Raw genomic sequence first — 24,896 nt, forward strand, 5'->3', positions numbered from 1 at the left:
AGCACCTTTCTTCCCATGGACAAGTACTCTACAAGTCAGACCCAAGTCTCCACCCTCTAGTGCTTCAACGGCCCCACACCATGGCCGCCTATGCCCTGCACCCCTCCCAGGCACCCAGTGTCTGCTGTAGGCTTCCCCACCCTTCCTGCCCCCTTCCTTCACAGCCAGGCCTCTGCTTTGCCATTTTAAGGAACTAATGTGAAAATTGCTCACAGATGGCACCAACAATATGGAGCAAGATCGTGGTTTCAGATGATTAAGCTGTTACTGCAGTCATTATGCTGAGGTCCAAGCATTCGCTCTACATGCTGTCTTCACTTCTCATCGGGGCACTCCTTGTCACCCCCTCGTGGTGACACCAGTGGAGAGTCCAGGAGCTGGTTATCCTGTGACCTTCAACAGAGGATTCTGTAGGACAGAAGCCTCGGATCAGGGTTGAGGCCTGCATGGCAGCCTCAACTTTTAAGTGGAAACAAATGGTCAGGGCCCTGGCTGGGCGCCAACTCAGTTGGGCTTTGCTAGCTTCCAGGTCCCCATCACTTCTCTCCTGTGCCGCTCGAGAGAGCACCGGATCCCACGTGCTCTCAGCAACCTCCAGGACCCTGCAGGCACAGAGGGAAGGAGGAGGTGAGGGAAGGCAGCCCTTAGCAGGACGGTGCCTGTGTCTGCCTGTGCATGTCCTGTTTTCATTCCTGGCAGCACCCAGGAAGCACTCTGGGCCTTATCTGGTGTGTCTGGTATTGCTTAGTGCAGAGCCTCTGTTCTTCTTGCCTAACCTCCCTTCACACCTGCAGCCCTTGGAAAGACAGCCCTGCTGGCTATGCAGGAATGAAGACTGCTTCCTGTGTCTGGTTACCCGGGGCTGTGGGCCGAGTTGGAGATTTAGGAGAGGGCTCCAAAGCAAGAAGTGTACACACGTTAAAGACCAGAAGCCACGAAACCTCACCTTAAGTAAATTTTTTTTTTTTAATCTATTTTATGATACAGTTCCATAGACTCTGGGGTTTCCCCTTCCTGTCCCTAAGTCCCCTCCCTCCACTGATCTCCCTTATATCATTACAGTAGTATAGTCCTTCAAAAACAATTTTAAGTCCATAATTTTGCTATTTAAGTGTATCCTGACATTGCAGGTATGGACAATGGCAGAAAGTCCAGCATCCTATTGTCAAGATGCATTTAACAGTTTCATTGGGAGTTCATCTTTGATTTGGAAGTGGAGATGCATACTGCGTTGTATCATTACATCTCAGTGTGATCATAATTTTGTGAAAATAGACTTTGACCAGGGCCACAGGACAGAGGACAAGCCCTAGGGAAAGGCAGTGGTGGAGGTGGGGGGCAGGCAGATGAGCCAGTGACCAGAGGAAGAGACGCAGAAGGCAGGTGGCAAGGGAGCGCCGTTGCGTGCAGGAGCACTGGGTCCATGACTAACAGGCTGGCTTGCAGCTCAGGGCTCAGAGTCACCGCTCCTGATCATTAACGATTGACGTGTTGATGACTCAGCTGCATGTTCTGGCTCTGTCTCCCCTTTTACTAGGGACCTCTCCATCTGCCCAGGAGAGGGAACATTTTGGTCTGGATTTCAGTGGACAAAAGTCAGAGCTGGCTCATATGCTCTGTCTCCTCCCCAGTTCCAAGCCAAGTGCCAGGGAAGACTGTGGCAGGGGCTGGGTGCCTGTGGTGGGAGGGTGGGTGGGCGACCGGGCCAGTGAGTCAGCACTTCCAGGTGGAAGCAGTCTGTTAGATGGTGGATCGTGGCAAGAGGCAGGGGGTTGTGGACATGGAGATGGCAGATGAGCTGTGGGTGATGACCACCCCTCTCTTCCTCGAAACCCCAGCCCCTCTCTTATTCAGATTCTGCTGCTAAGGGAGGGTTCTGATGTGATATTTGAAGAAAAATAAAAGACCGAGTTCATCTGCCGGGCTGAAATTACATTAAGAGGATGAAATTAAAGGCTTTCAGTGAAAAGAGATCTCCAGGATAATTTGATGGAAGACTTTAATTATTTCAAAGTGGCCCCTGAAAAAGATGTTTTAAAAAAGATGTTTTAAGAAAGAATTGATTTAGGGAATCACATAGCAAATACATATTTATTTTAGTCTTTACAGCTGCTCTGGAACTGGAGGGCTGCGTGCTGCCCAGGAAAGATGGCCTCCAATTGTGTGTACCTCCCCATTCCCAAGTGCTGGTGACAGATGAGCAAGAGCCTTTCTTGATTGTCACTAGAAGGCTCTGGAGGGAGAGATGGGTTTCAAAGACTCGAATTGGACATCCAGAAGATCCTGAAGGCATTTTGCCTTCTTTGATTGACTTGGAGCAGACACTTCCATAGAAGGAAAATGAGTTTGTCTTTGCAGGTGGGAGTGGCATGTCTCCTGGGAGTTGGGATGTGGACAGTTTAAGGGGAGTACTGTCTCAAGGCCACACGGGCTCGAGGCTCCGGAACCCATTGCCTTGTGACTCTGCCATCTTCCCTTTGCCACAGCAGCGCTGCTGCCAGGGCATATCCAATTCTCAAGCTTGCTTTGATCCAGCCCAGGCTTTTCGTAGGCCCTCAACATTCTCTCTGTCACCCTCTGCACCTGCACGCTCCATCTGGGGCAGACCTCAAGCTCCATGAACCTGCTTTGCATTCACTATTCTGGATCCTGATAGTCTGGACATTCTCTTCTTTTGCCTGCCCTTCAGCCCTGTCACCCCATTCTCTCTGAACGGTAGAGTCAATAGGCAGGACTTTGTAAGGCAGATTAAAACATTAGCCAGTGGTCTGATATGGTTGACGTAAGGCCAGCCTTGGTAGTGGGGAGCACTGAAGGCCAGCACCCTGCTTCCTTATGCAACAACTCTTGTACTCCCCAAGGTCCTGGACACTCTGGGTGTTGGCCCTCAGAGGCAGGGGCCAGGTGGCAGGCAGGCCTGGCCCTGCTATGTTGAGCTTGTCTAGGAGCCCCTGGGCCATGCATCTGTGGTCAGCGCCCATCTATGTATGTCACCTGCTTTGTTTACTGTGAGATCCCTGCTGGGTGGCATTGGTAATAGAATCAGCATGTGGAGCCCAAGTTGATGGACTCCTTCCTTCATTCGCAGGAAATTGCAATCCTTCCCTTTGACCCACAAAATGAATTTGGATGGGAGCTTTCACTTTCCTGGTATCCCTCAAAGCAGAAGCCACACAGGTGGTACGGGGAGACCTCCAGACCTGGAACTGGGTCCTGTCTCTGTAAACACATGTACTGCCTTTCTGGAGAGCCCCGGGGGGCCTGCCTACACAAGCACCTGGTGGAGTTGGCTAGTTCCTCCCACAAACCACCTCCTCCCAACTCGATGCTGTGCCTCCCAGAGCTCACCAGGATGGGAGCTGGAACACAGTCCTTTAGACGGCCACCTTCCTGAGACAAGGCTGCCTGTCTGGGGGATGGTGACGTTGGAATGACATGGTCAACATGTGGGGCCCCAGGGCAGGGTGAGCTGGTGGCTTGGGGCTTCCTGATGTGGCCCTGCTGGAGCTCTGCATGAAGGCCTGGCTTCGTGTATAATCAGGAGTACCTGTGCCAGGCCAGCAGATGGGTCCTCAAAGCCTGCATCCATCAGACTGTCTTCTCTCTCTCTCTCTCTCTCTCTCTCTCTCTCTCTCTCTCTCTCTTTCAGCAAGGTGTCAGGTGGAGGGAGTTTGAGGGAGCAATGTCACCACCACCTGGCCCTTCCTCTGCCATCACTGACTTTGCCCCTTAAATCCATCTTTAGCCCTGGCACCTTCCAGCACCACTCACTGCCTCTTGGCTGCCCTCCACCTCGGTGGGAGTAAGGAGTCTGTTCCCTGGGGCTCTCTGAGCACCAACCACCCTTGGGGTGGAAGCACCTTGAGGCTGTGCTCTCAGCATCGTTTCAGCATGTGTCTGCTGCAGAGACAGGTTGGGATAGCGAATGCTCATGGTGACCAGCTGCACCCTGGTGTCCTGGCACGTTCCACTGAAAGGTAGAGGAGGAGGTAGGAGACCAGTTCCATGGAGACGGTACCCTGGGACCTGGAGGGTTGAGGGATCTTGTCAGTGACATCAGCTGTTAGGGTGGAGGGACGTTTCCAGTAAGAATGAGAAAACCCACACTGGGCTCTCGCTGTGTGTTTCTTATACCATGAAAAATAAATGTGGAGTAAAGAGGTTTCAGGGAAGGATCCAGCCTCCTCCCTCCCTTCCTCCACTCCCTCCCTCTTTTCCTTCCTCCGTTTCTTAAATATTTATTGAGTAAACCGTGCATGCTTTTTGCTGTGCCAGGACACTGAGAGTCAAGAACAAGTTTTCTTCCGACTTAGGAGCTCGCTGCCTAGTCAGAAAAATGAAATAGCTGCTGCACATGGTAAAGACACATGCGTCCTAGCCTTCAGACCTGCATGTGCTTGGTAAAGCCCAGCACAGTCCAGGAAGGCATCCTGGAGGAGGTGGCCCAATGCTGGCCTTGGAGGTCAGGAGGAATGTGGAAGATGCGGAGGGTAGAAGGAACACTCTGGTGCAGGACAGTGACTACTGATGGGGGTTTGGATTCTGTCTATAACATGCAGCCTAAGAGGATCCCCTTCATATCTGAGTTTGTTCATTTGGAAAACGGAGAGAGTTGTGGCAGCTATCTATAGGGTTGTTTGAGGGTTAAGTGACATATATCAATCTCCTGGACCACGCTTATTTCAAGGCTCATGCACATTCAGAAATGATAGCTGTGGTCATTCCCATTACTTCCAGGCCATGTGTGCACCTGATCAGTCTCCATTGACCAGCTACTATCCTCACACAGGTGTGAAGTGACACCACCAAGCATGCCCCTGCAGGTGTTTTCCTGCTTTCTTGCCACCGTTGGTAGTGGGGTCAGCAGCCACCCTTTTCTCCCTGAGTGTCCTGGGCTGGTGGCTGGGGAGCTGGCTTTTTGCTCGAATAGACAGGTATAATGGCCTGAAAGAAGGTATCTGTGCATTCCCTTGGGAGCCTGATTTTTGTCCTCCCTGAGGCAGGGGCCTTTGTGCTTCTTGATCTAGGATTGTGGATCCAGCAGTGGGAACTGGCCAGGCCTTTGTGCTGACAACAGGACCAGCACTACCCAGCCAGCATCCCAGAGACCTGCTGAGGTCATTCTGCAGGTGCAATAGCTGGTGATGAGTCCTGTGCCTAGCTGCAGACTGTGGGGTGATCCTCTGCCCTGCCCTCTTCCGAGCCCCAAATGATGTTACCTGGCAGCCTCTGGAGGTCAGCAGAGCCCCTTACACACACACACACACACACACACACACACACACACTCACACACTCACTTTCTCTTGTGTGCGCTCTCTCCATCTCACTGGGCTGATCTCTTCAGAAATGGAGGAGCCAGGCTTCCAGGACCTGCCCTTATCTGCCTGCCTACTTTGTGGTGTGTTGGGAAAAAAACTTGAAACATGCTTGCAGAAAAATAGAAGGAGCCGGCAGCCATCCCAGCAACTTCCTGCCCTGCTGGGTAAAGTGAGATCTGGGAAGTAGGAGGTGGCTGATTGCTTTTCCCATGGTGTCAGGCTGGGCTCCAGGAGGCTTCTGGAAGCCTGTGTCAGGAGCTATCAGTAAGGGGAAGCTCTGTAGGGAGTCAGCTTCCGCAATGATCCACAAACTCGTGTTGTCTTGGGCAAAAGTGAGCAAATAACTTTTTAAACAATGTCTTTATTTGACAAGTAGAGTTGGAGAGAGAGAGGGAGAGATAGTGATCTTCCAGCTGCTGATTGCACTGATCAGAGCTGGGCTTTAATTAGGAGGCTGGATCTCCATCTAGATTTCCTACTGGATGCAGAGGCCCAAGCACTTGAACCATCTTTTGCTTCTTTCCCAGGGGAATTAGCGTGGAAGTGGGTCAGAAGCAGAGTAGCCACATGGGACTCAGGCATTGCAGGCAGTGGCTTGACGTGCTGTAACCATAGCGCGAGTCCCACGTGTGAAGAATTCAAATGAGCTTTTGCATCCTGTGGAACTATTTTTATGGCCACTGGATACCGCTGTAGAGAAATGTGCTGTATCAGAAGGGACTCAGATTGGGTTCCAGAGCTCTGCCTAGAGGACCTGGACACACTGCTTCTCCCACTGGGCCTGTTCCGTTGTGTGTAAACTGAGCGAGTGTGCCTGTGTCACCTCTGGGTTTCTGCAGAAGTATCCGAGCTGAGAGCAGGAAGGCATGTGTGGGCTGCAGAGGACTGCTCTCCACGGGCTGGGACCCCCCCACAGCCTTGGTTGTCTCACAGGCAGAGCAGGAACACTTACAGCATTTGAGGTTGTGGTGGTGAGAATGAATAGAGGGTCTTGCGAGGCACACAGCATGGTGCATGGCTCGCAGACAGCACTGCACACGTATCTACTGCATTGTTAGCCTGTCAGCACTGCTTTTTCAGCTGCTCGTCTTTGGAACTGGTTGTGTTGGGTTTGTAGCTGGTGGGTGAGTCTCCAGCTCTTGGCAGACTTGCTGTGCAGCTCCTTTGAGGACCCAGTGGTTCTGGGGAAGGGTTCTGAGATTCTGCAATTATGACAATTCCATGCTCATCTCCAAGGGGCAGTCCTTGCTCCTCTAGGTGAGCTCTGTGCTGTGGAAAAGGAAGGTCTGGCACCTGTTCCTCTTCTCCCCAGATGCCCCCGACGCCTTGCCTGCCCTATGTTCTTGCTGTAACTTGGCTTTTGCAGAAGTAGCACAGGGTTTCCTGAAGATCGCCCCCTGAACTGAGGGCTTGTGATCCCGAGATTGCCCTGTAGCCCCCACCTCACCCCACAGCCTTTGCCAGAGTCCTCTGTGGGTTCAGAGTGAGCAAGCTCTTCCCGAGGCCTCTGGGGTGTTTGCCTATGGGCTGAGTTGGGAAGGGAGCTGAAGTGGGGCAGCTGGAGAGCTGGGCTGGGGCCTAGGTTATGTGGCTCATGCCTTGGTTACATACAGGAGGCCGAAGACACCAAGCAGCATTCAAAAAAGGCATTTAAAAAAAGATTTATTTATTTGTTTGTTTGTTTGTTTATTTATTTATTTATTTATTTTCATGAGGTAGATTTATAGAGAGAAGGAAGACCAGGAAGATCTTCATCTGTTGGTTCATTTCCCAACTGCAACAACTGGAGCTGAGCTGATCCAAAGCCAGAAGCTTCTTCTGGGTCTCCCACGCAGCTGCAGGGTCCCAAGGTTTTGGGACTGTCCTGTACTGCTTTCCCAGGCCATAAGCAGGGAGGTGGATTAGAAGTGAAGTAGCTGGGGCACAGATTGGCATCCATATGGTTTGTTGGCAATTGTAGGCAAAGGATTAGCCATCAATCCGGCCCCCAAAAAGGCACTTTGACTTATACATGTGGACTTGACTGGACTTGTGTCGCAAGAGTCAAGTCCCAATCCTTTGTTTTCCCCTATTTCTATACTCTAAACTGGCAGAGTTATAGTTTGAAAAAAAAAAAGCGAAGGAGGAGGGAACTCACAATTTACTCTGGTGTGCCAACAGCCGGAACTGCACCGATCCGAAGCCAGGAGCGCAGAGCCTCTTCCGTGTCTCCCACATGGATGCAGGGTCCCAAGGCTTTGGACCATCCTCCCCAGGCCACAGGCAGGGAGCTGGATGGGAAGCAGAGCCACTGGGATTAGAACTGGTGCCCATATGGGATCCTGGCATGGGCAAGACGAGGACTTTAGCCGCTAGGCTACGTCTCACTGGTCCCAATCATAGACAGTTTTAAGAAGCACTTGCTGCTTGGGGTAGGGTTCCATGGCAAGTGGACATGGGATTCCAGGAGGCAGCAGCAAGCCAACCATTCTAGTAAGAAACAGGTTTTGCCTTTGACCTTCACAAATAAGCTGTGAAGGAAGGACTGCCTTCATCTTCAATGTATAGAGGAGGGAACTTTGAAGTCACATGGTGACTGGGGTTGGGGCAACGTGAATTCAGTCCTGGCTACTCCTGTGGGCAACCCAGAAGGAAGGCTCCTGGCTTCAGACTGGCCCAGCCCTGATCATTGCGACCCTTTGGAAAGTGAACTAGTGGCTGTGCAGTCTGTCTTTTCTGTCTCTGTCAAATGAATAAATACATAAATTTTAAAAGAAGTTACACGACTCTCCCAGGGACTTAATCTGGTGGTGGCAGCTTAGTTACTTGACCCTCAGTTCTGTGCCCTTTGCCATGGGTGATGCCTGGTCTTAGGTCACCAGTGAGTTGGGATATGGAGTGTCCACCGTGAGCCCTGTGTGCGCAGTGACCAGTGACTTCAGTCTTCTTGACCTGGGCCTTCCATTTACCATGAAGTGCCATTAGCCAGGTAATTATCATTATCAGTGTATTTAAAGTGCTTCATTATTTGAAGCTATCCGTGACTCTTCCAACTCTCTAAATCAGATGTAGCTAAGGGTCCCTGCAGCTGGGCCCTTTGGTGGTTGAGGGCAGTACAGGAAGGCCGGGTCCCGGCTATCAGTGCAGGGGTGTGCATGTTAAACCCCTTGCCTCTCGGCTGGTGCCTAAAACCTCTTGCACTGGGTCAGTGTCAGCAGTTGCTCTGCGTTGAGGTTAGGCTGCTGCGTCTGCCATTGCTGGCGTTCAGTTAGGGGCCTGAGAAGCTTTTAACTTTTATTGTTTGTTAATAAAGATAATTTCTCAGTCTTAAAACTGTCCTGATTTGGCCTTAATAAGTGAAGAGGGAAATGGAAATGACACACCGCCTGGGTGAAAGGGACAAACCTGTTGGCTTCACAAAGTCCCTGAGCAGGGAGGGGGCTGGAAGAGGAAGTGTGTGACTTTCCCTGGGCTGGCTCAGTGCTGGGGTGTCCCTGGAAAGGGCACTGTGGGGAGACCACTGCTGACACCCTGCTTGTGCCGCCTGCAGGCCTGGGAGCCCTGGGGAGCTTAGGGGTGCAGAGGGGGTTCCCTGGGGAGGGTTGCACAGCAGGAGGCCATGCTATCCGTGGAAGTGACCAGGAGCAGGTGTGCCATCCATGCCATGTTAGAACACTGGCAGAACCTCTCTGAACCCCATCTCTGAAACAGGGCTCTTTGGATTTGCCTTTCTGTTGATGTGTGAATTCATAGTGATAATGTATGTGAAGTGCTTGGTGCCATGCCTGGCCTGTTGTAAGGCTACTTAATTAATGGCTTCCTGTGTTCATGGCACTCTCGCTTTGTCCCTCAGAGGGTTGATTGTCAAACACAACAGGCAGTGCGTACTGAGACCCTGCTATGGGCCAAGGTCATGCCTGAGGCTGGCAGCTGATACAAGGTGGAGCTGGGATCTGAACCTGGGTTCAGCAGCAAAGCCTTCTTTCTTCCCTCACTTGGTGCTGTTTCGCAGGCGGCAGCCACAGAAGCCCAGAAAAGTCTTTCCTGGCAACAGCAAGGTTCCTCCTGCCCAGCAGGGGCTCACTTTAGGTTGTTCTGTGTGGATTCCGAGAACAGGGCCTGGCCCTGGCCTTTCTAGAAGCAGGCCTCCCAAGCCCGCAAGCCAGGTAGCTGACCCTTCCCAGGGACACTTAAGAGACAGGGGCTTTGTTCCTTCAGGGGCCCATCCAGGCTTGAACCTGTTAGACGGAAGACCTGTTGCTTCTCTGAAAAATCCAGTGATCCGGAGACAGCAGATAAGAGACAGAAGCCCAGGAAGTTGTGAGAGGGTTTCTCAGTACTTTCATGAGACCCTGGCAGGCAGGAGGGGCCTTTGCTTCCTGCCTGGGTCTTTCTTCTTCCTCCTCCCTGTCAGACTCTCTGGCCAACCCTAGGAGCCATGCAGCACACCCACCTGTTGGAGCAGGTGGCTGGACATAGCTTTGTATCTCCTGCAACCTGGGGAAGGGAGATACAAATATGTCCCCTGCTTCTGTTGTGCTCAGCTTTGGAGAGAAAAACCCAGGATAACATGGATGGTGCAATGAGTCCTGGAGATTCTGAGCAGCCCTTGGGTTACTTCCTGCCCGTTTGCCCTCTTAGGACACAGGAGAGGGAGGGTAGCAGAAGCAGTCAGGCATGCCCTCCCCTTTGCATCTGACTGCAACCCCTCCCCTGCCTGGTGTGACTTTTCAGAGAGAACTGTCCACAATGTAAGGCAGAAGGCCACTCCCCGCCCTGCTCAAAAGCAGAGATGTATTTGCATGATTCTTGAAAACAATGGATTAAGCTACACTCAGTCGGCTATGTAAAGTGAGAGGCAGAGGTCAGCACCCTGTTCTCTGGCAGAGTGAAACTGTAGGCTCCTTGGAAGGTTGGCACTGGCACACCCGAGTCCTCTGCGTACAGCAGTTTTATATTTTGGTGGTACCTGTGTGCTTCCCTTGAGCTAACTCCAAGGCCTGGCCACTTTCTCTCAGGCAGGGCTGGCCACAGAGGTCACAGCTGAGAGCCAGGACTTGATGTCCAGGGAGGGAGGGAGGACACTCAGGGGTGTCACACTGGGCACGTGGAGGCCCATGGGTTGAGGGGTGTTGGGCAAGTGCCCCTCAGCCCTCTCTCATCCGTGTAGCCTGTTTGTGACCTTTGTGTTTATGAACTCTGCCGTCTGTGTGCGGCTTTCTCTGTCTCAATCTTCTCGAGATTCATCCACATGGCTGTGGGTGGCTCTGTCCCATCACTATGCAGGTTGTGTGATGTGACTGTATGACATCCCTCCCACCTGTCCCATGGCTCACAGAAGTGGGGATCGTTTTTGGCTCTTAATGATAGTTGGCTCCTCCAGCCAGCCACCCCAGGGGTCATGGCTACTTTCCAATCACCCCCCCAACCCGCATCCCCGACATGGCATTCTGTGCTATGCCAAGATATTATGTTCAGTCCCAAGTCGATGTTTGGCACTGGGGAATGTTAAGAGCACTGGTGAAGTGAGTGAATGAAAGAGCATCTCACTTTGACGGTTTTGCCCAGGGCTTGAAGTCTAGTTGCTGAAAAAAAGTAGCTTGGGATCCATCAGGATTCTTCCCTACAGTAAGTCTTGCTGTCTGGACTCCAGTCTCCACCTGGATCCACTGAGAATGGAAGCTGGATTCTGACGGTCAGGGGTCGCTCTCCTGGAAGTTTCCCAGGAAGCCTCCTGCAGAGAGCAAGCTAATGTCATACAGCATCTGCCCTAGGGTGTCCTTGGGTCTCCCCAGTTGCAGTGGGGAGGGAAGAGTCATGGAGACAGCAGAGAAAGAGAAGATGCAGAAAGGGCGAGAAAGAGAGGAGGCAAGAGGGAGTGTGGGCTTGTGAAGATGTCTTCTTAGAACAGTCAGGTTTTAGGGAGAGGCAGGAGGCAAGCATGGAGCTGGTGCTCCTGGGAGGCCTGTGTCCTGTGTTTGGGCTGTATTGTTTTCAGTAGCAGGTGGAAGCAGGAAGCCTGCCTGATGAAATGTAATGTCAGGGTGCCCTGATGGGACAGACTTTTTTTCTCCCCCTTGTGCCTGGCAAATCCCTTTCATAGGCAGAGCAAGCAGCTTCCCAACCTCTCCGGCTGAGCAGTGTTGATTGAGTAAGTGATTTTTTTATTCATACACCTTTTGCTAAGCTGCATAACAAATGTGCCATGAGTGCTGGGCTTCGCAGAGGGCCTGGTATGGAAAGCAGCACCATCTCTTCATCAGGCAGAGGCCAGTCCAGTTGCACAGACATCAAAGCCATTGGAAGTGCCATTGCTCTGTTTCAGAAGCAAACAGTACTGCCTAGGAAGACACATATCCACGGTAATTATTTCTCTGGTGATCTGAGGGGAGAGTGCGTTTAATCTGTTTGCTCTGCTTGGTCCCTGTGAGTCTTTCTGAGCAAGTGTGCAGAGTGAGCAAGGTCCACCCTGCAGAAAGTTCCTCTTTTGCTCCTGGCCCCACTTTTTCCTGCAGAGCCACCTTTCCCCTACCCCCAATTATCTGGTTCCCAATGATGGCATCTATAGCCTCATGCAAACATTTGGAGTAATTTACCAGTTATGTAGCACTTACTGTGTGCTAGGTCCTCTTCTAAGCTGTTTAACAAATACTGGCTCATTTAACCCTCACGACTCAGGCAGACATGCTATATAGTATCCCCATTTTTCAAATGTGGGGTGGGACGAAGGTGGGGAGTGGAAGACACAGAGAAGTTAAGGAACCCACCTGTGATCGCTCGGCTAGTGGTGGTACAGCTGGAATTTGTCCCTAGATTCTGTGTTTGTTATTACCACTTCTTGCTGCCTCTCCGGGTTGTCTTTTAAAGTAGTGTGGTAAGCCTGTGCCTGGAATTAGGTTTTCTTGTGCCTTTCTTACCATTTCTAAGGTGACCCTTGACTTCAGAAGAGATGGGGTCAGGGGCCAAGTGTAGCTATCTTGTTGCAGCGGGTTAAAGTTGCCACTTGGGATGTCACATCCCATATAAAAAACCTTGGTTCATGTTCTGGCAACTTTGTACTTCTGATCCAGCTCCCTCCCTGCTAGTGCATCTGGGAGGTAGCTGGTGATGTCTCCAGTACTTCGATGTCTGTTCTGCAGGTGGGAGACCCAGATAGAGGCTCTTGGCTTCTACCTGGCCCTGCTCTGGCTGTTGGGGGTATTGGGAAGTGATGAACCAGCAGGTGGAAGATCTCTTCTTCTCCTCCTTTCTTCATATCTCTCTGTGACTTGCCCTTTACATAAATAAATATTGCTTTTTTTATTTTTTTTTTTTAGGATTTTTTTATGGGAAAGGTAGATTTACAGAGAGACAGAGAGACAAAGAGAAAGATCTTCCATCTACTCATACACTTGCCGAGTGGCTGCAACAGAACCTATCTAAATGGACTTACAATGAAACTGTTTACTGTTTCTTGACAATAGGATTTTGGACTCTCTGCCATTGTCCATGCCTGCAATGATGGACATATGACTGTGTATGGAGAACTATACTTCAGTAATGATATAGAGGAACTAGGTGGGGGGGGGAGGGAATTGGGGAGGGGATAAGGGAATATGGAGCTGTATCATAAAATGATAGCAATAACAATTATATATATATATATATATATATGTGTATATATATATATATATATATATATATATATATATATATATATAAAAACAACACCTGGGGGAAAAAAAAGAGAACCTATCTAAAGCCAGGAGCCAGGAGCTTTTTCAGGGTCTCCCACATGGGTGTAGAGTGCCAAAGTTTTGTGCCATTTTCGACTGCTTTCCCAGACCACAAGTAGGGAGCTGGATGGGAAATGGAACAGTTGAGATACAAACCAGCACCCCATCTGGGATCCCAGCCCATTCAAGGTGAACATTTGACTACTGAGCCTCGCACCAGGCCTTAAATCTTGTTTTTTTTTTTTTTTTTTTTTTTTTTAAGGAAGAGCTAAGGTTAGCACCCAGAGAAGTGGTCCCAGTTTGGGAAACAAATGGCTGCTTAAGAGCTCAGATATGGCAGAGTGTCATGGAAAGGCAGGAAGCAAGGTTGGAACCATTTGAATGCTGGATGAAGAATCTAGCTTTAATTCTTATTGTCTGGTGTCACCCTTCGCTTGACAACACCCTCACAGCTCTACAGTGTTCTTAGGCTGCAATTCAGACTTTTCAGCCTGCTTGTTCTGGAGCCATTGGTAATTGGGGTCCTACACACTCCAGGTCCTGCTCATTCTAACATTCCTTCCTCATCCCTTTTGCAGAACCCCCACCACACTGCCCCAAAGATCCCTGTTACTCTGCCTGTCAGGCTGTGATTGCACTGTCTTCCTGCCCTTCATCTTTTCTCAGGCTCCAACTGGAATATCTTTTCTTCTGAGGAACCTCCTCTGGCTTGAGTATCCTGGCTCATTGTTTCCATGGCAACCATGAGAAACACTTCGTCCTGATAACCCTGTTTGCTTTGGATTTGGACTTGATGGCTATGTCTGTGTCTTCCCCAACATACCTTATCTGTCTTGCACACAGCTGTGCCCAGCACTCAGTCCAGCACTGGCTTGGAGAAGATGTTTAAGAGGTCTTAGTGAGCAGCACTACAATGTCATGAAAGTGACATTAATGGCGCAGGCACATGACCTGGGATTTAGAACATCTTCTGGTGCAAACTCTTGGCCTTGATTAAGTGACCATCAATGGTATGAGGAGCCCCGCTGGGCTCTCTGTAAGGTCCCTTGCAGCTCTGAGCTTATGGGATCCGTTTTCTGAACCTGGAGCATATGCTCGTCCTCCCTCTTGACTTTCCAGACTATGAGGATCCTCGCTATGCTGCTCCTGGGTGCCCTGGCAAGCAGAGCCTGTGTATCAGCTCTGCTCATACACAGCCAGTCATGGCCTTGGTTTCTCCTTGTATATCCAGAACGAGAACTCCTTGGTATTCAGAAGTCCCTCTCCTTACCTCGTCTTGGTTGCTGTCAGAACATCACAAGCTGGAAGTGTCTAACACTGCCTGACTGTGAATTGTCAGTGCAGTCGATAAGAAGGTGTGGGACCTATGTGCTGTGTGGCCATGGCCTGTCCCCAAGATGCACCCACTCTGAGCATTCCATCTCCATGCCACTTCCTAGTCAGACAGTGCCTGCATGAGTTCAGTAAGTGTGTTAAGCACCTACTATGTGACAGCCTTTATCCTGCAGCTTGAGACTCAGCAAACTTAAATTTTAGCCGTCTTCTCTGGGAAAGCCTATGTGAATAAGAAATATAACCAGTAAATAATGCAGTAAGCAAGAAATACAACTAATGATGCAGTAAGCTATGAGGTACTAAGCAATGTGGGAAATAAACAACAGAATAAATAGGTTAAGGGCCCAAGGATTGGAGAGCAGAGTCCAGGCCCAGAAGAAGGTGAAGGGGAGAATGTTCCAGGGAAGGCAAAGGCTGAGCCTGAGCTGCATTCCACTGACCACTTCGCCTGTCTGAATTTCCTTCTCTTCTTTGAAGAAGGGCTCAGACCTGGGCCTGCTGGGTGTCTGTGGGGTCTGATGCAGCGACTTCACAGAAGCAGAGCAGGTGCTAGGTAACATGCATTTCCCTGAACAGCCCTTGCTCTGGCCTTTGAGCAAGAGGTGTTTTCCAGCTTCAGTTCCCTCCACCCAGAAACTGGGAGTCATCCTGTGCTCCCTACTGCCTAGTCTTTGATGATTGGTAAGTCACAGTGTACACAGTAGTACTTTGTGTCTAGAGGCCATACTTCCAGGACATAGCAAGTATGTGTGTGTGTGTAGGGTGGGGCTCACACATTTGTATGCATGTGTACTACAAATGCATGTGTACAGCTCTGCAGGACACTGGAATTTTCAAATTATTTCATAAAGGGTAGAAGGAAAGAATTTTTTGCCTCAAAAATATTAGGTGCTCAGAAATTCCCTTTATAAGGTAATTTTTGTCTTTTACAGATTCTCTTTTATTTTATATATTTGAAAGGAAGAAGGACACATAGAAAAAGATGTCCCATTCTCTTGCTTGCTTCCCAAATGCCCACAGTAGTTGGAACTGGGCCAGGGTAAAGCCAGCATCTGACAACCCCACCCAGGTCTCCTACATGGGTGAAGCCTAAGTACCTGAGCAGTCACGTGCTGCCTCCTGGGGTGCACATTCCTGAGGAGTTGGAATAAGGAGCAGAGCTGGGACTTGAATCCAGACCTTTGGATGCCCAAAGCAGCATCTTGCCATTGTTGAAAAGGGTTGCTATCTGTCCTGTGCCTGAATTTGTCCTCTCCTTTTTGCCCTCAGAGCATGTTGACAATTCAGTGGAGATTTCAGAGTCTTGGGCCTCTTCTCTTTTAGGTGCCTAAAATTCAAGTGTTTCTGTAGGCATGTGTGTGTATGTGATATTTGAATGTGCATGGTGTGTCTATATGCATGCATGCATGCATTTATGTATGTGTGTAGGTGTAGGTGTGAGCATTGTGCATGCATATGTGGAATATAGTGTGTATGTATATGTGTGTGTGTGTGTGTGTGTGTAAGGATACCTTTTCCTCTGCAAAGCCTCCTCTAAGCCCTCCAGGGCAGGGCTTAGTATTCTCTGCCTGGTGCCTGTGCCTTGTGTGTGAACTCAGTTCTTAGCTTGTGATGGGTGACTGCCGTCTGTGCCTGGCTTGCTACTTTGGAGGATGTCTTGTATCTAGGAGTTTTCCTGTAATACACGCGTAGTCCAGATGTGTGAAAAGTAGCCTGCTTTGTGCCACTGCCTTGGAGCCCTGCATCTGCTCTGATCTCTCCTATTATGGATGCTGCCCGCCTGTCCCCTTTGGGACTTTGAGGCTGGGTACCACAGCACCCATGCTCACCTGTGGAACAGGCTGTGTGTGGCCTGAGAGGTGACCCTCTGTGTCCTCAGATCCATGTTCACTTGGAAGCTCCTTTCCCCTGCTGCTGTGGAGTCCCTTCGTCTGGCGCCTTCCGGCTTCTCCTTGGGTCTTGTGGAAAAGGGAAGTGATTGAAAGTTATTCTCCCCCTGGTTAATGTGTTCCATGCCCGCTGTGTACCCCTGTGCTCAAGTTCTGGGCAATTACCCTCCTGCTGGGTTTTGTTGCTGAGCACAGCAGGTGGACCTTGTTTGTAATTCACTTGCACCATTAACGCTGGCTTAGCACCATAAGGGCGACTGACTGATTCAGTGCCCCCAGCCCCAGATGCCATTCCATATTGGGGCTGTGAAGTTGCCTTTGAGGGTCCAATTGCTTCTCCAGTTGAAAGCAATGTGAAGCTTAATCCATGGGTTGTCACAGAGCACTCATAATTGCCCTCACTAATGGAAAATCTGTACCCAAATACCATTCCCCCCAAATCATGGCAATTTGGCTGGGACAATAATAACCACAGTCACAATGGCAGCTGCCAGGTCTTGAGCACTTGCTCCTTGCAGGGGCACTGCTAAGATCACACTCATTTTGGAAACCAACCTTAGGGTTATCCAACACTTTCTCTTGGCTGCGGGAACTGAAGTTTGGAGAGGTCAATCACTTGCCCAAAGTCTTAGAGCCAACAAGTGGCAGGACAACAGCCCTCAACTGCTTCCTGCTAGGTGGAATCCTGCTGAAGTTGCTGAGTGGAGGGAGTGGTTGAGTGGCTTGGTTGTTTTGGTACAAGTATGTTGGTATTTAGCTGAGTCACTGAGAAGGGGGAAAACAGTAAGGATTAAAAATCTTCTTCAGGTTCACTTTTATTAATTAATCAATCATCCCTTTATTGAGCTCCAACTAGGTGGAAAACACTGTCTCAGGAGTTTTATAGAAAACAAAGGTAGATCACTCACCTGTTCAATCAATCAGAGACACAGAGAGTTATGTGTTCTGGGACATAAAACAGAGTAGAATGCTGGGGTGGGTCAGGGAAGCAACATAAAGAACTAATCAAGCCAGAGATCAGCCTTGAGCTGTGTTACCAAAACATGGCTCACATGTCACATCTGCTTGTTTTTAAGATTTATTTGAAAAAGCGATAGAGAAACAGAGAGAGCAAGAGAACTCGCATCTACCGGTTGATTCACCAAATGGTCTCAGCAGTCAAGATTAGGCCAGGCCATATCTAGGAACCAGGAACCCCATCTGGGTCTCCCACGGGAATGACAGGAACCCTAGTAATTGGACCATCATCTTGCTGCCTTTCCAGGCTCATTTAGCAAAAAGCTGAATCAGAAGTTCAGAGTAGTGGTTCAGTAGGACCTGAACCAGGGACACTGAGATGGGATGGGAGTACCCTGTGTGACCGCGTTGAGCCTCAATGTCTGCTCTGCAGCAGCTGTCTTTGAGGTTTGAATGACTCTTGGAAGTGCCTCTTGTTTGGAGACCAGGGCACACAGAGAGTTTGGTGGCACATGGGGCAAGTGGCAAAGACAGGTGTATGAGCACAGGTCTTCTAGTCTGGACCCTTTGCTACAGGCTGGGCTGATCCAGACTTGGCAATATGTGTGATGCCGTTTGTCCTACTGAAGATCAGCACGGCTGCTGGCTGGGTCTGCTTTCCCTGCAGATCCACATGGGATGCTCTGCTAACCCACACTCTGCTGCTCAGACACTAGTCTGCCTAGCTTGTGAGAAAACCCCTGGACTCTGATGTCCAGGTGACCTCGGTTGGGTCAGTTCTCTTCAATATCGGCTGCTGCCACACTCAGCATTCCGCGCACAGGAGGGCAAGTGCCCATTAACCTCTCCAGGCTTCCTTGCAACTCCTTAGTAACACTGATTTCCTTGAAGCTCAGCTCTGCTCCAGACCCTTCCTTATCTAGAAACATTCATTGGCTGATTATTGCCTAGAGGATAAAGTCCAGACCCCTTAACCTTGGCATCCCAGGCCTGCTAGAATCTGAGCTAAACACAAGTGGGCTCCTGCTGGATGCATTTGGGCACGAACCTTTATACATCCCTCCCTTTTCCCCAGCACATGCCTGGCAAGGTTTCTTCCCACCCACTGCACACCTCTTGCCTCAGCTTTTGGTCCATGTTTTGCAAGGTCCTGCTTCCATCCCAGGGGCCCACAGATGCCTCCCTGCTTCTGTCTTCCTGAAGTGTTCTCTCATTTGACCACAGGCTACCCTGCTTTGTGAAAGCAGCTTCCTTGTTGCATGTAGCCTGAGTTCCCAGGTGAGTGCTATATTACCCTTCACACAAGAACCCTTCCAGGAAGCTCCTTGAGCGGATGCAGCAAATCTGAATGTCCAGGTGGTTGCCAGAGCCCAGCAGGAGTGGAGAGAGACCAGTGCATGCAGCCCCTGTTGCAGGAGGTGCTGCCGTCTTGTTCTTTCTCCTCCCTCTGGCAGCTGGAGGCTTCTTCACCAGGGTCCAGGTGAGATGGTGGGTGTTGAGTGCCAGGGCAACTCCTTGCTTAGGTCAGGAAGTCAAGGCTGGCTGTCCTCCAGGTTGTCCTGTGACTTCCCAGCCCTGCCTGTGGTTTCTGTGACATCACTGGACCCTGGCAGAGGGTAGGTAACAGTGTTGTAAGATGTTTCGGTGCAAAACATAGTAGCAACCTTGTTTCTTGTCTCACATGAAAGAAGAATTTTCATGCAGACAATTCCAATTTGCAAAGGGGGATTTATTTAGGGGTAAAAAAGGGAAAGGGGTTCCTGCCTATTGTGGGGTGCGAGCAAGATCACTCCAGACATGTCTAAGTTTTATTAAGGAGTCATTATTAACCAAGTTTGGTGAAACAGGGCCCACTAGAAATAGCAAACCACAAGTCCATATGGCAATCCAGTCAATTGAAACCCCAAGAGGAACAAATGGTCATTACCCTAAAGTTCAACCGTTAAACTGAAGACTTATGCCCCAGCAATAAAAGTTATCCTAAGAGACATGCAGCGAATAACCTGGACACACTTACCAAGCTGTAAACATTCATCTTTCCTTGGCTTCTCTGCCCACATTCCATTACTGCTAGGCCTCACCTCTCCTGGAACTCCTGACAGTACACAAATTAGAAATACAAAACATTCTTAGCATTAACATTTTTACTGCCCTGCCCAAGAAGTGAACAGGGAGTGAGGAATACAGGCACACAGGGGCCATGCTCAGGGGCTACCTGTCCTCAGAGTCTGTGGGAAACCAGAGAGCAAGCAAGTGCTGGGGAAGCCAAGAGGCGGAGTGCCAGAGCAATGGAAGCAAACAACCAAGAGGGCGAGCCCCTCCTTTTTAAAAAAAATTTATTTATTTTTATTACAAAGTCAGATATATACAGAGAGGAGGAGAGATAGAGAGAAATATCTTCTGTCCGATGATTCTCTCCCCAAGTGACCGCAATGGCTGGTGCTGTGCCAATCTGAAGCCAGGAGTCCAGATCCTTCTCTGGGTCTTCTATGTGGGTGCAGATTCCCAAGGCTTTGGGCCGTCCTTAACTGCTTTCCCAGGCCACAAGCAGGGAGCTGGATGGAAAGTGGGGCTGCTGGGATTAGAACCGGCACCCATATGGGATTCCGGCCTGTTCAAGGCCCTAGCCTCTCGTTTTGAACCTTTATAGGGGCTTGTGAGGAGAGTGGTTACGCATCAATGCAATACCGCCCCCTGTCAGGTGATGGATGAGAGTCATAGGTAGGCAGGAGAAAACACCTAGGTTGTGGGGAAGTGATTTACAAGCTTGTGACCCTGAACTAGCTGCCTACCTCACCACACTGCCTTGGTGGCAGGAGGGTGTACCATGTGTCCCAAGGAAAAACCCCAGACCTCCTGCTGTAGTGACGGGAGGAGGGAAAAAAATCTGAGTTAATGGTAGACATGGTGTGTTTTAAACCCCATCTCAAAGGAATTTCTCAAAGAACAAAGGAAAAAATTTATTCTCAATAGCCCCTGGCTGTGAGACAAAAAACCTCAGAAAGGTGGTACTTGTTAACTTCCTCAGTCTCTAATGATAAACTGATCATTTAGATAGTATCTCCTTGACAGTGGCCTTAAGATCAGATTGGGTGGACCACTTTCCCTTTCTTTTATTACAGCTCTCAGATGGTGTGTTCCTATGTTAATTCTGCCCCTGTGTCTTTTGAGGCCTTGTGAGAAATGTGTTCTGGTGAAATTGAGACATGGGGAGGGGGGGAAATAAAATTGTATATTAAAAATAACTTGGGAGCCAGAAAAACCCTAACTACCTACTGTCCCCATCTGACTCCTCACACAACAGGCTTCTCTGAAGCTGTGATAAATGCAAAAAAAAAGTTCGTGGAAAGGGTGCCTTCACTCTGGGAGACTAGCTGAGGGGATGGGGTGGGGCACCAGGTCCATTCTTATTTGAGGGAGGTCCCTTCTTTTTCCAAAGATCTGGGATCCAGCTTTGCGTTTAGCAGTTCTCTGAGGCCCATGTGTGGCTTCAGGTAGACTCAGGTGGACCATACCTGTGATGGCTGAGACTGCCTGGGAGGAGGGTCCACACCCATCAGCTCTGGCTTCTCACTAGACAGAATAGCTGTGTCAGGGAAGGATGTTCCAGAGAGACCTGCAAGGCCCAGCATTCAGTGAACCCTTGAGCCTTGGCATGTGTGTGATGTACCCTGGTCTTAGAGCTAGTCACAGACAGAATCAAGATTCTCTGTTGTTGCTAAAGTTATTCACTAGATGTTTTAATTGTAAAAGCAATCGGACCTCTTCGTTAAGCATGCAAACAATGGAGAACATTTTAGATCGCATGGTAATTTCCTTCTCACACATGACTGACTGCCGACTTACAACTACTTCCTCCAGGGCAGCTGACTGGCAGCCAGCCTCTTCTCTGTTGGCCCTGGCCTTGGCCTAGGTGGGAGCACTCAGTGCTAACTGAGCTGGACAGAGGGGAGAGGTCAAGATGGAGCATGCATGTGCCCTGGGCATTTCCAGAGACTGGCCTGAGCTTTTGTAGCTGCATATACTAAGTCTATTTGTCTGAACTTAGGAGGAGTGCACCCTTCTTACTGTTGCCTTCTTTGTAAAGAATCTAGCCTTCCTTTCCGCTTACTCATCACTGTTGAGTGTGCTAAAGGATTAGTCCAGGGGTTCCTGAGTATTCAGGGGTGACTGCTGCCTCACCTGCTCTGGCGTGGACTTGAGAAAGATGGGCTCTCTTATACACAGCACCGTGATGTGTGTATAAAGGGGCGTGGACTGGCTGGATGTTATGGAGTGTTGGTTTGGGCTGAGCAGACACAGGCCAAGGTCAGGAACTCAATGTCTGTGCCCCTGTTGCTTCCAGTGCAGAGGTTCTTATTCCTAGCATTAGGGTGATTTCCCCTGACTCCGACCCATGAATCTAGAATAAATCCTCTCCTGGCATCAGATGTTTGACTCTGACTTATATTCCGCCACTCAGATGCCTCCATGCCCACACTCCTACCAGTTGCAGTGCACACAGAAGCTTGGCTGAACAGGGCTGAACCTCCGCAGAAAGCTCCCCTCTTCCCAGCTGGAAAAGGCCCAGCAGAGCACAGAGTGCTGGGTTTTTCTAAGGCTGGTAGAAACGCTGACCTCACTAGGATTCTCACCATGTCTGTCTCCTCTGTGCACATGATTTTGTTGGGTCCACTTCTTCTGCAAGGTTTCCTCCTCAAAACATATTACCCTTGGTTCCAGTGCTGGGCTGTTAGGTTTCAGAGCTTTGTATGTTCTCATGTGGCTTCTGCCAGGAGCTTGAGTCCATTTGGATGCAACCTGGTGGTCTCAGATCAATGTCAGGATGTCTTTCACTGTACTGAGTTGTCTGGCCCCATGGACCTTGCCCTGGTAATGGTCAGATTCCCATCTGCTTGCCACTAGCCACTTTCTACTTAGCAGAAGGGAGATTGGACTGCTGTGGGCTCCTCACATTTCCTACAAAAGAGGCTAGGTCCCATGCGAGGTTCATGGAAAAAATCTTTTCCCAGACCAGGCATGCAGAGGGAAAGGGGACAGGTGTTTGTCTTTGAAAGGCCAAACCCAAGGAGGGGGACTGGACAGTGACACTGCTCTCTGTTTGCTTTCAGGTTCTGGTGGTCTCCCTCTGATTCTGGAACTCATGGTGCTGTACCTCATTAGAGGTTTCTGTTCCCATCTCTTCCTAATTCTCTCCTAAGGGTCTGCATTGCTTAGCATCTAATAGAGGTCTTTTAATGTCTTCGGTGGTAGCTGCAAGAAAGTAGGGACTCTGTCCCAGGACCTGGATAGCCACCTGCCACAGAGTCAACATGTGAGAGAAGTGTTCGTTGACTGGCTAAAGTATGAGCCACTTACAGTATTGAGGGTGTCTGAGACTGCTTGAAAGTATTGAGGGTATTGAGACTGCTTGGCCAGTCTAGAGTATTGGACTCCAGCGAAACTTGATTCATTTGCAAAGTAATTCTGCATCCATTAGCTCATTTGATCCTCTTAGCGACCCTGTAGGTCTGCAGTGTGAATGGAATTTGCCCTCCTAACAGTACAGAAAATGGGAGCTGCAAGAGGTTAAGTGGTGGGCCCTGGGTTGCACAGGCTCCACCTGCAGTCACTAGCCTGTCTCCTTAAGCCAAGCTGAGCGAGAAAGGAGCACCAGCTTCTTCAGGGAGAGCTGTGGGGATAGGGCTGATCTAGAGCAGCATTTGGAGGTGAGAGGGCTGTGTATTAACACCAGCCAGCAGGCGTGGGAGGAAGGCCATGTTATTGGAGGAAGATGGGGACACAGTCCAGGTGCCTGTGCACAGTGTGGGAGAGAAGCATGAGATGGGTGTGGAGAGGCAAACGTCCTGACTGTAGCAATCCTCGGGTGTCTGATAGCCAAATAACACTCTCAGAGGACAGGGAGTACGGCTGAGATAGGAAGCCAGGCACATCTGCTCTGTCCTCTACCAAGGGGCTTTGTTTAGAAGTATGTTAGGGATTCTAGTCTGAAATCTCCAAGGGAGGAAGCTTGGAGGGGGAAAGCTGTGGAGTCCTCTTGGTTTTTGCTCATTAGTGCCTGAGAATTCAGAATGCCTGTGCCTGGTCCTAAGTCCTGGTGACCATGGAATACCCTACCTTAACTCAGGCTTGGGTTGGACAGTTGCTGCCAACCCTCTGTCTGCATGAGTTGCACCAGGCCCAATTTCCAGTGTGGATGCCAGTCCATCCCTGGCTATCCTGTCATAACTCATCTCAGACACTTGGGAGCTGGGAAACTGCTGATTTTTTTTTTTTTTTTTTTTTTGCCAAAAGCACTTCCGCAGACATTAATAATGTTGCTGGCACTCTGCTCCAGCAAGATGTAAGCAGGGTCCGTGCACTCCTTGGGTTGAACATGGGTCAATGTAACAGTCACAATCACAGTCCATCATTAAGTGCTAACTATGTGCTAGGTTCTGGGACCACAGAGAATGTGGGTGCACAGAGTAAGACTGTGTGTGCTTGTGTGGATAAGGTGGGTGAGGGGTGACATTTTAGGGGTGATCCAGTTTTCCATATGTCAGCTAAGTGACCTTGGCAAGTCACTTAGCGTCTCTGCTTTTGGGTTCTTTACCTGCAGGCAGGGAGCATGATAGGCATGAGAGTTTCTTCTTCGCAAGTTCTTCCAAGTAGCAATCGAGTCTGAAATAGCATATTGCCTGTAGTAAATAGTTGGTAAATATTATGTTATCACAGAGCTGTGCTCTTAGAACTACAGACTTCCACATCCTAGCCTAATCTGCTCAATTTCACAGGGGAAACTGAATCTCAGAGATTGACTCACTCAACTTGTGAGTACCTAATTCCTTGACTCCTGGGATAGCCCCATGTCTTGGCATCAGCCTGCTTGTTGCCAGGGAAACAGTATGCTTATGTGATGGCAGCTGTAGGTCATGATTGTTCTCCCTTAAGGAGCCATAGGGCCTGAGGTGGCCCCATTTCCCCACCCTCACTATCCTATGTCCCTGTTACTCCATCCACATTGCTCATTGTAGCCTGAGATTCTCCAAATCATGGAGAGCCACAGAATAGCAGAGAAACCCACGTCCATCTGTCTTGAGGAGCCTGGAGCATCAGAAAGAGTAATCAAGATCTTGTTGCCCACAGCTGAGAGCAAGCCTGTAATTAATCTGGCTGCCTTTCTGATTCCCTCTGTCCTCCCCATCAGCAAACACCTTCTGGTGTCTGTCAGCTTCTTGTCCATCCCACCCTGGAAAATGATGATTGATGATGTGGTAATCCCATGAAGACGAGAGAGAGAGACCAGCAGAGGGACCATTGATGAGTCGGGAGAGAAGAGGCCGTTTAGTACAGCCAGACCCAGGGGGTCCAGGCAGTGTGTGCACCGCTGGAATGCAGGGTACTGTTGGACAAGGCTGTTCTGTGAACTGGCTGCCAGTTGTGGATCAGCCAAGGTTTATTGAGCGTCTACTAAACATCAGCATGATAGCAAGGTCTCTGGCGGATGCATGTCTGGAGGACAAGTCACCCGTCCCCATGGCAGAAAGAAGCACAGAATTCAGTATCCATTTGTACATTCATTCATTCGATTTGACAGAATTTATCTACAGTTGCCCTGTGCCAGGCGCTGTCCACGGTTCTGGAGGTGTCGCCTTTCTGGCAACAAGCATAGTGCAGCATAGTACAGCATAGTACAAGCATAGTACAGGGGCTCACGGT

The 24,896-nt window shown here is 49.8% G+C and overlaps 1 protein-coding gene across 2 annotated transcripts in view; it reads left to right on the top strand.

Annotated features, from left to right (window-relative positions):
• GRIK4 (glutamate ionotropic receptor kainate type subunit 4) overlaps positions 1 to 24,896 on the top strand; it is a 427,812-nt gene that overhangs the window by 99,334 nt on the left and 303,582 nt on the right. The gene's annotated exons all lie outside the window — the stretch shown is intronic.

Source organism: Ochotona princeps, chromosome 4, assembly GCF_030435755.1.
Source record: "Ochotona princeps isolate mOchPri1 chromosome 4, mOchPri1.hap1, whole genome shotgun sequence".
NCBI lineage: Eukaryota > Metazoa > Chordata > Mammalia > Lagomorpha > Ochotonidae > Ochotona > Ochotona princeps.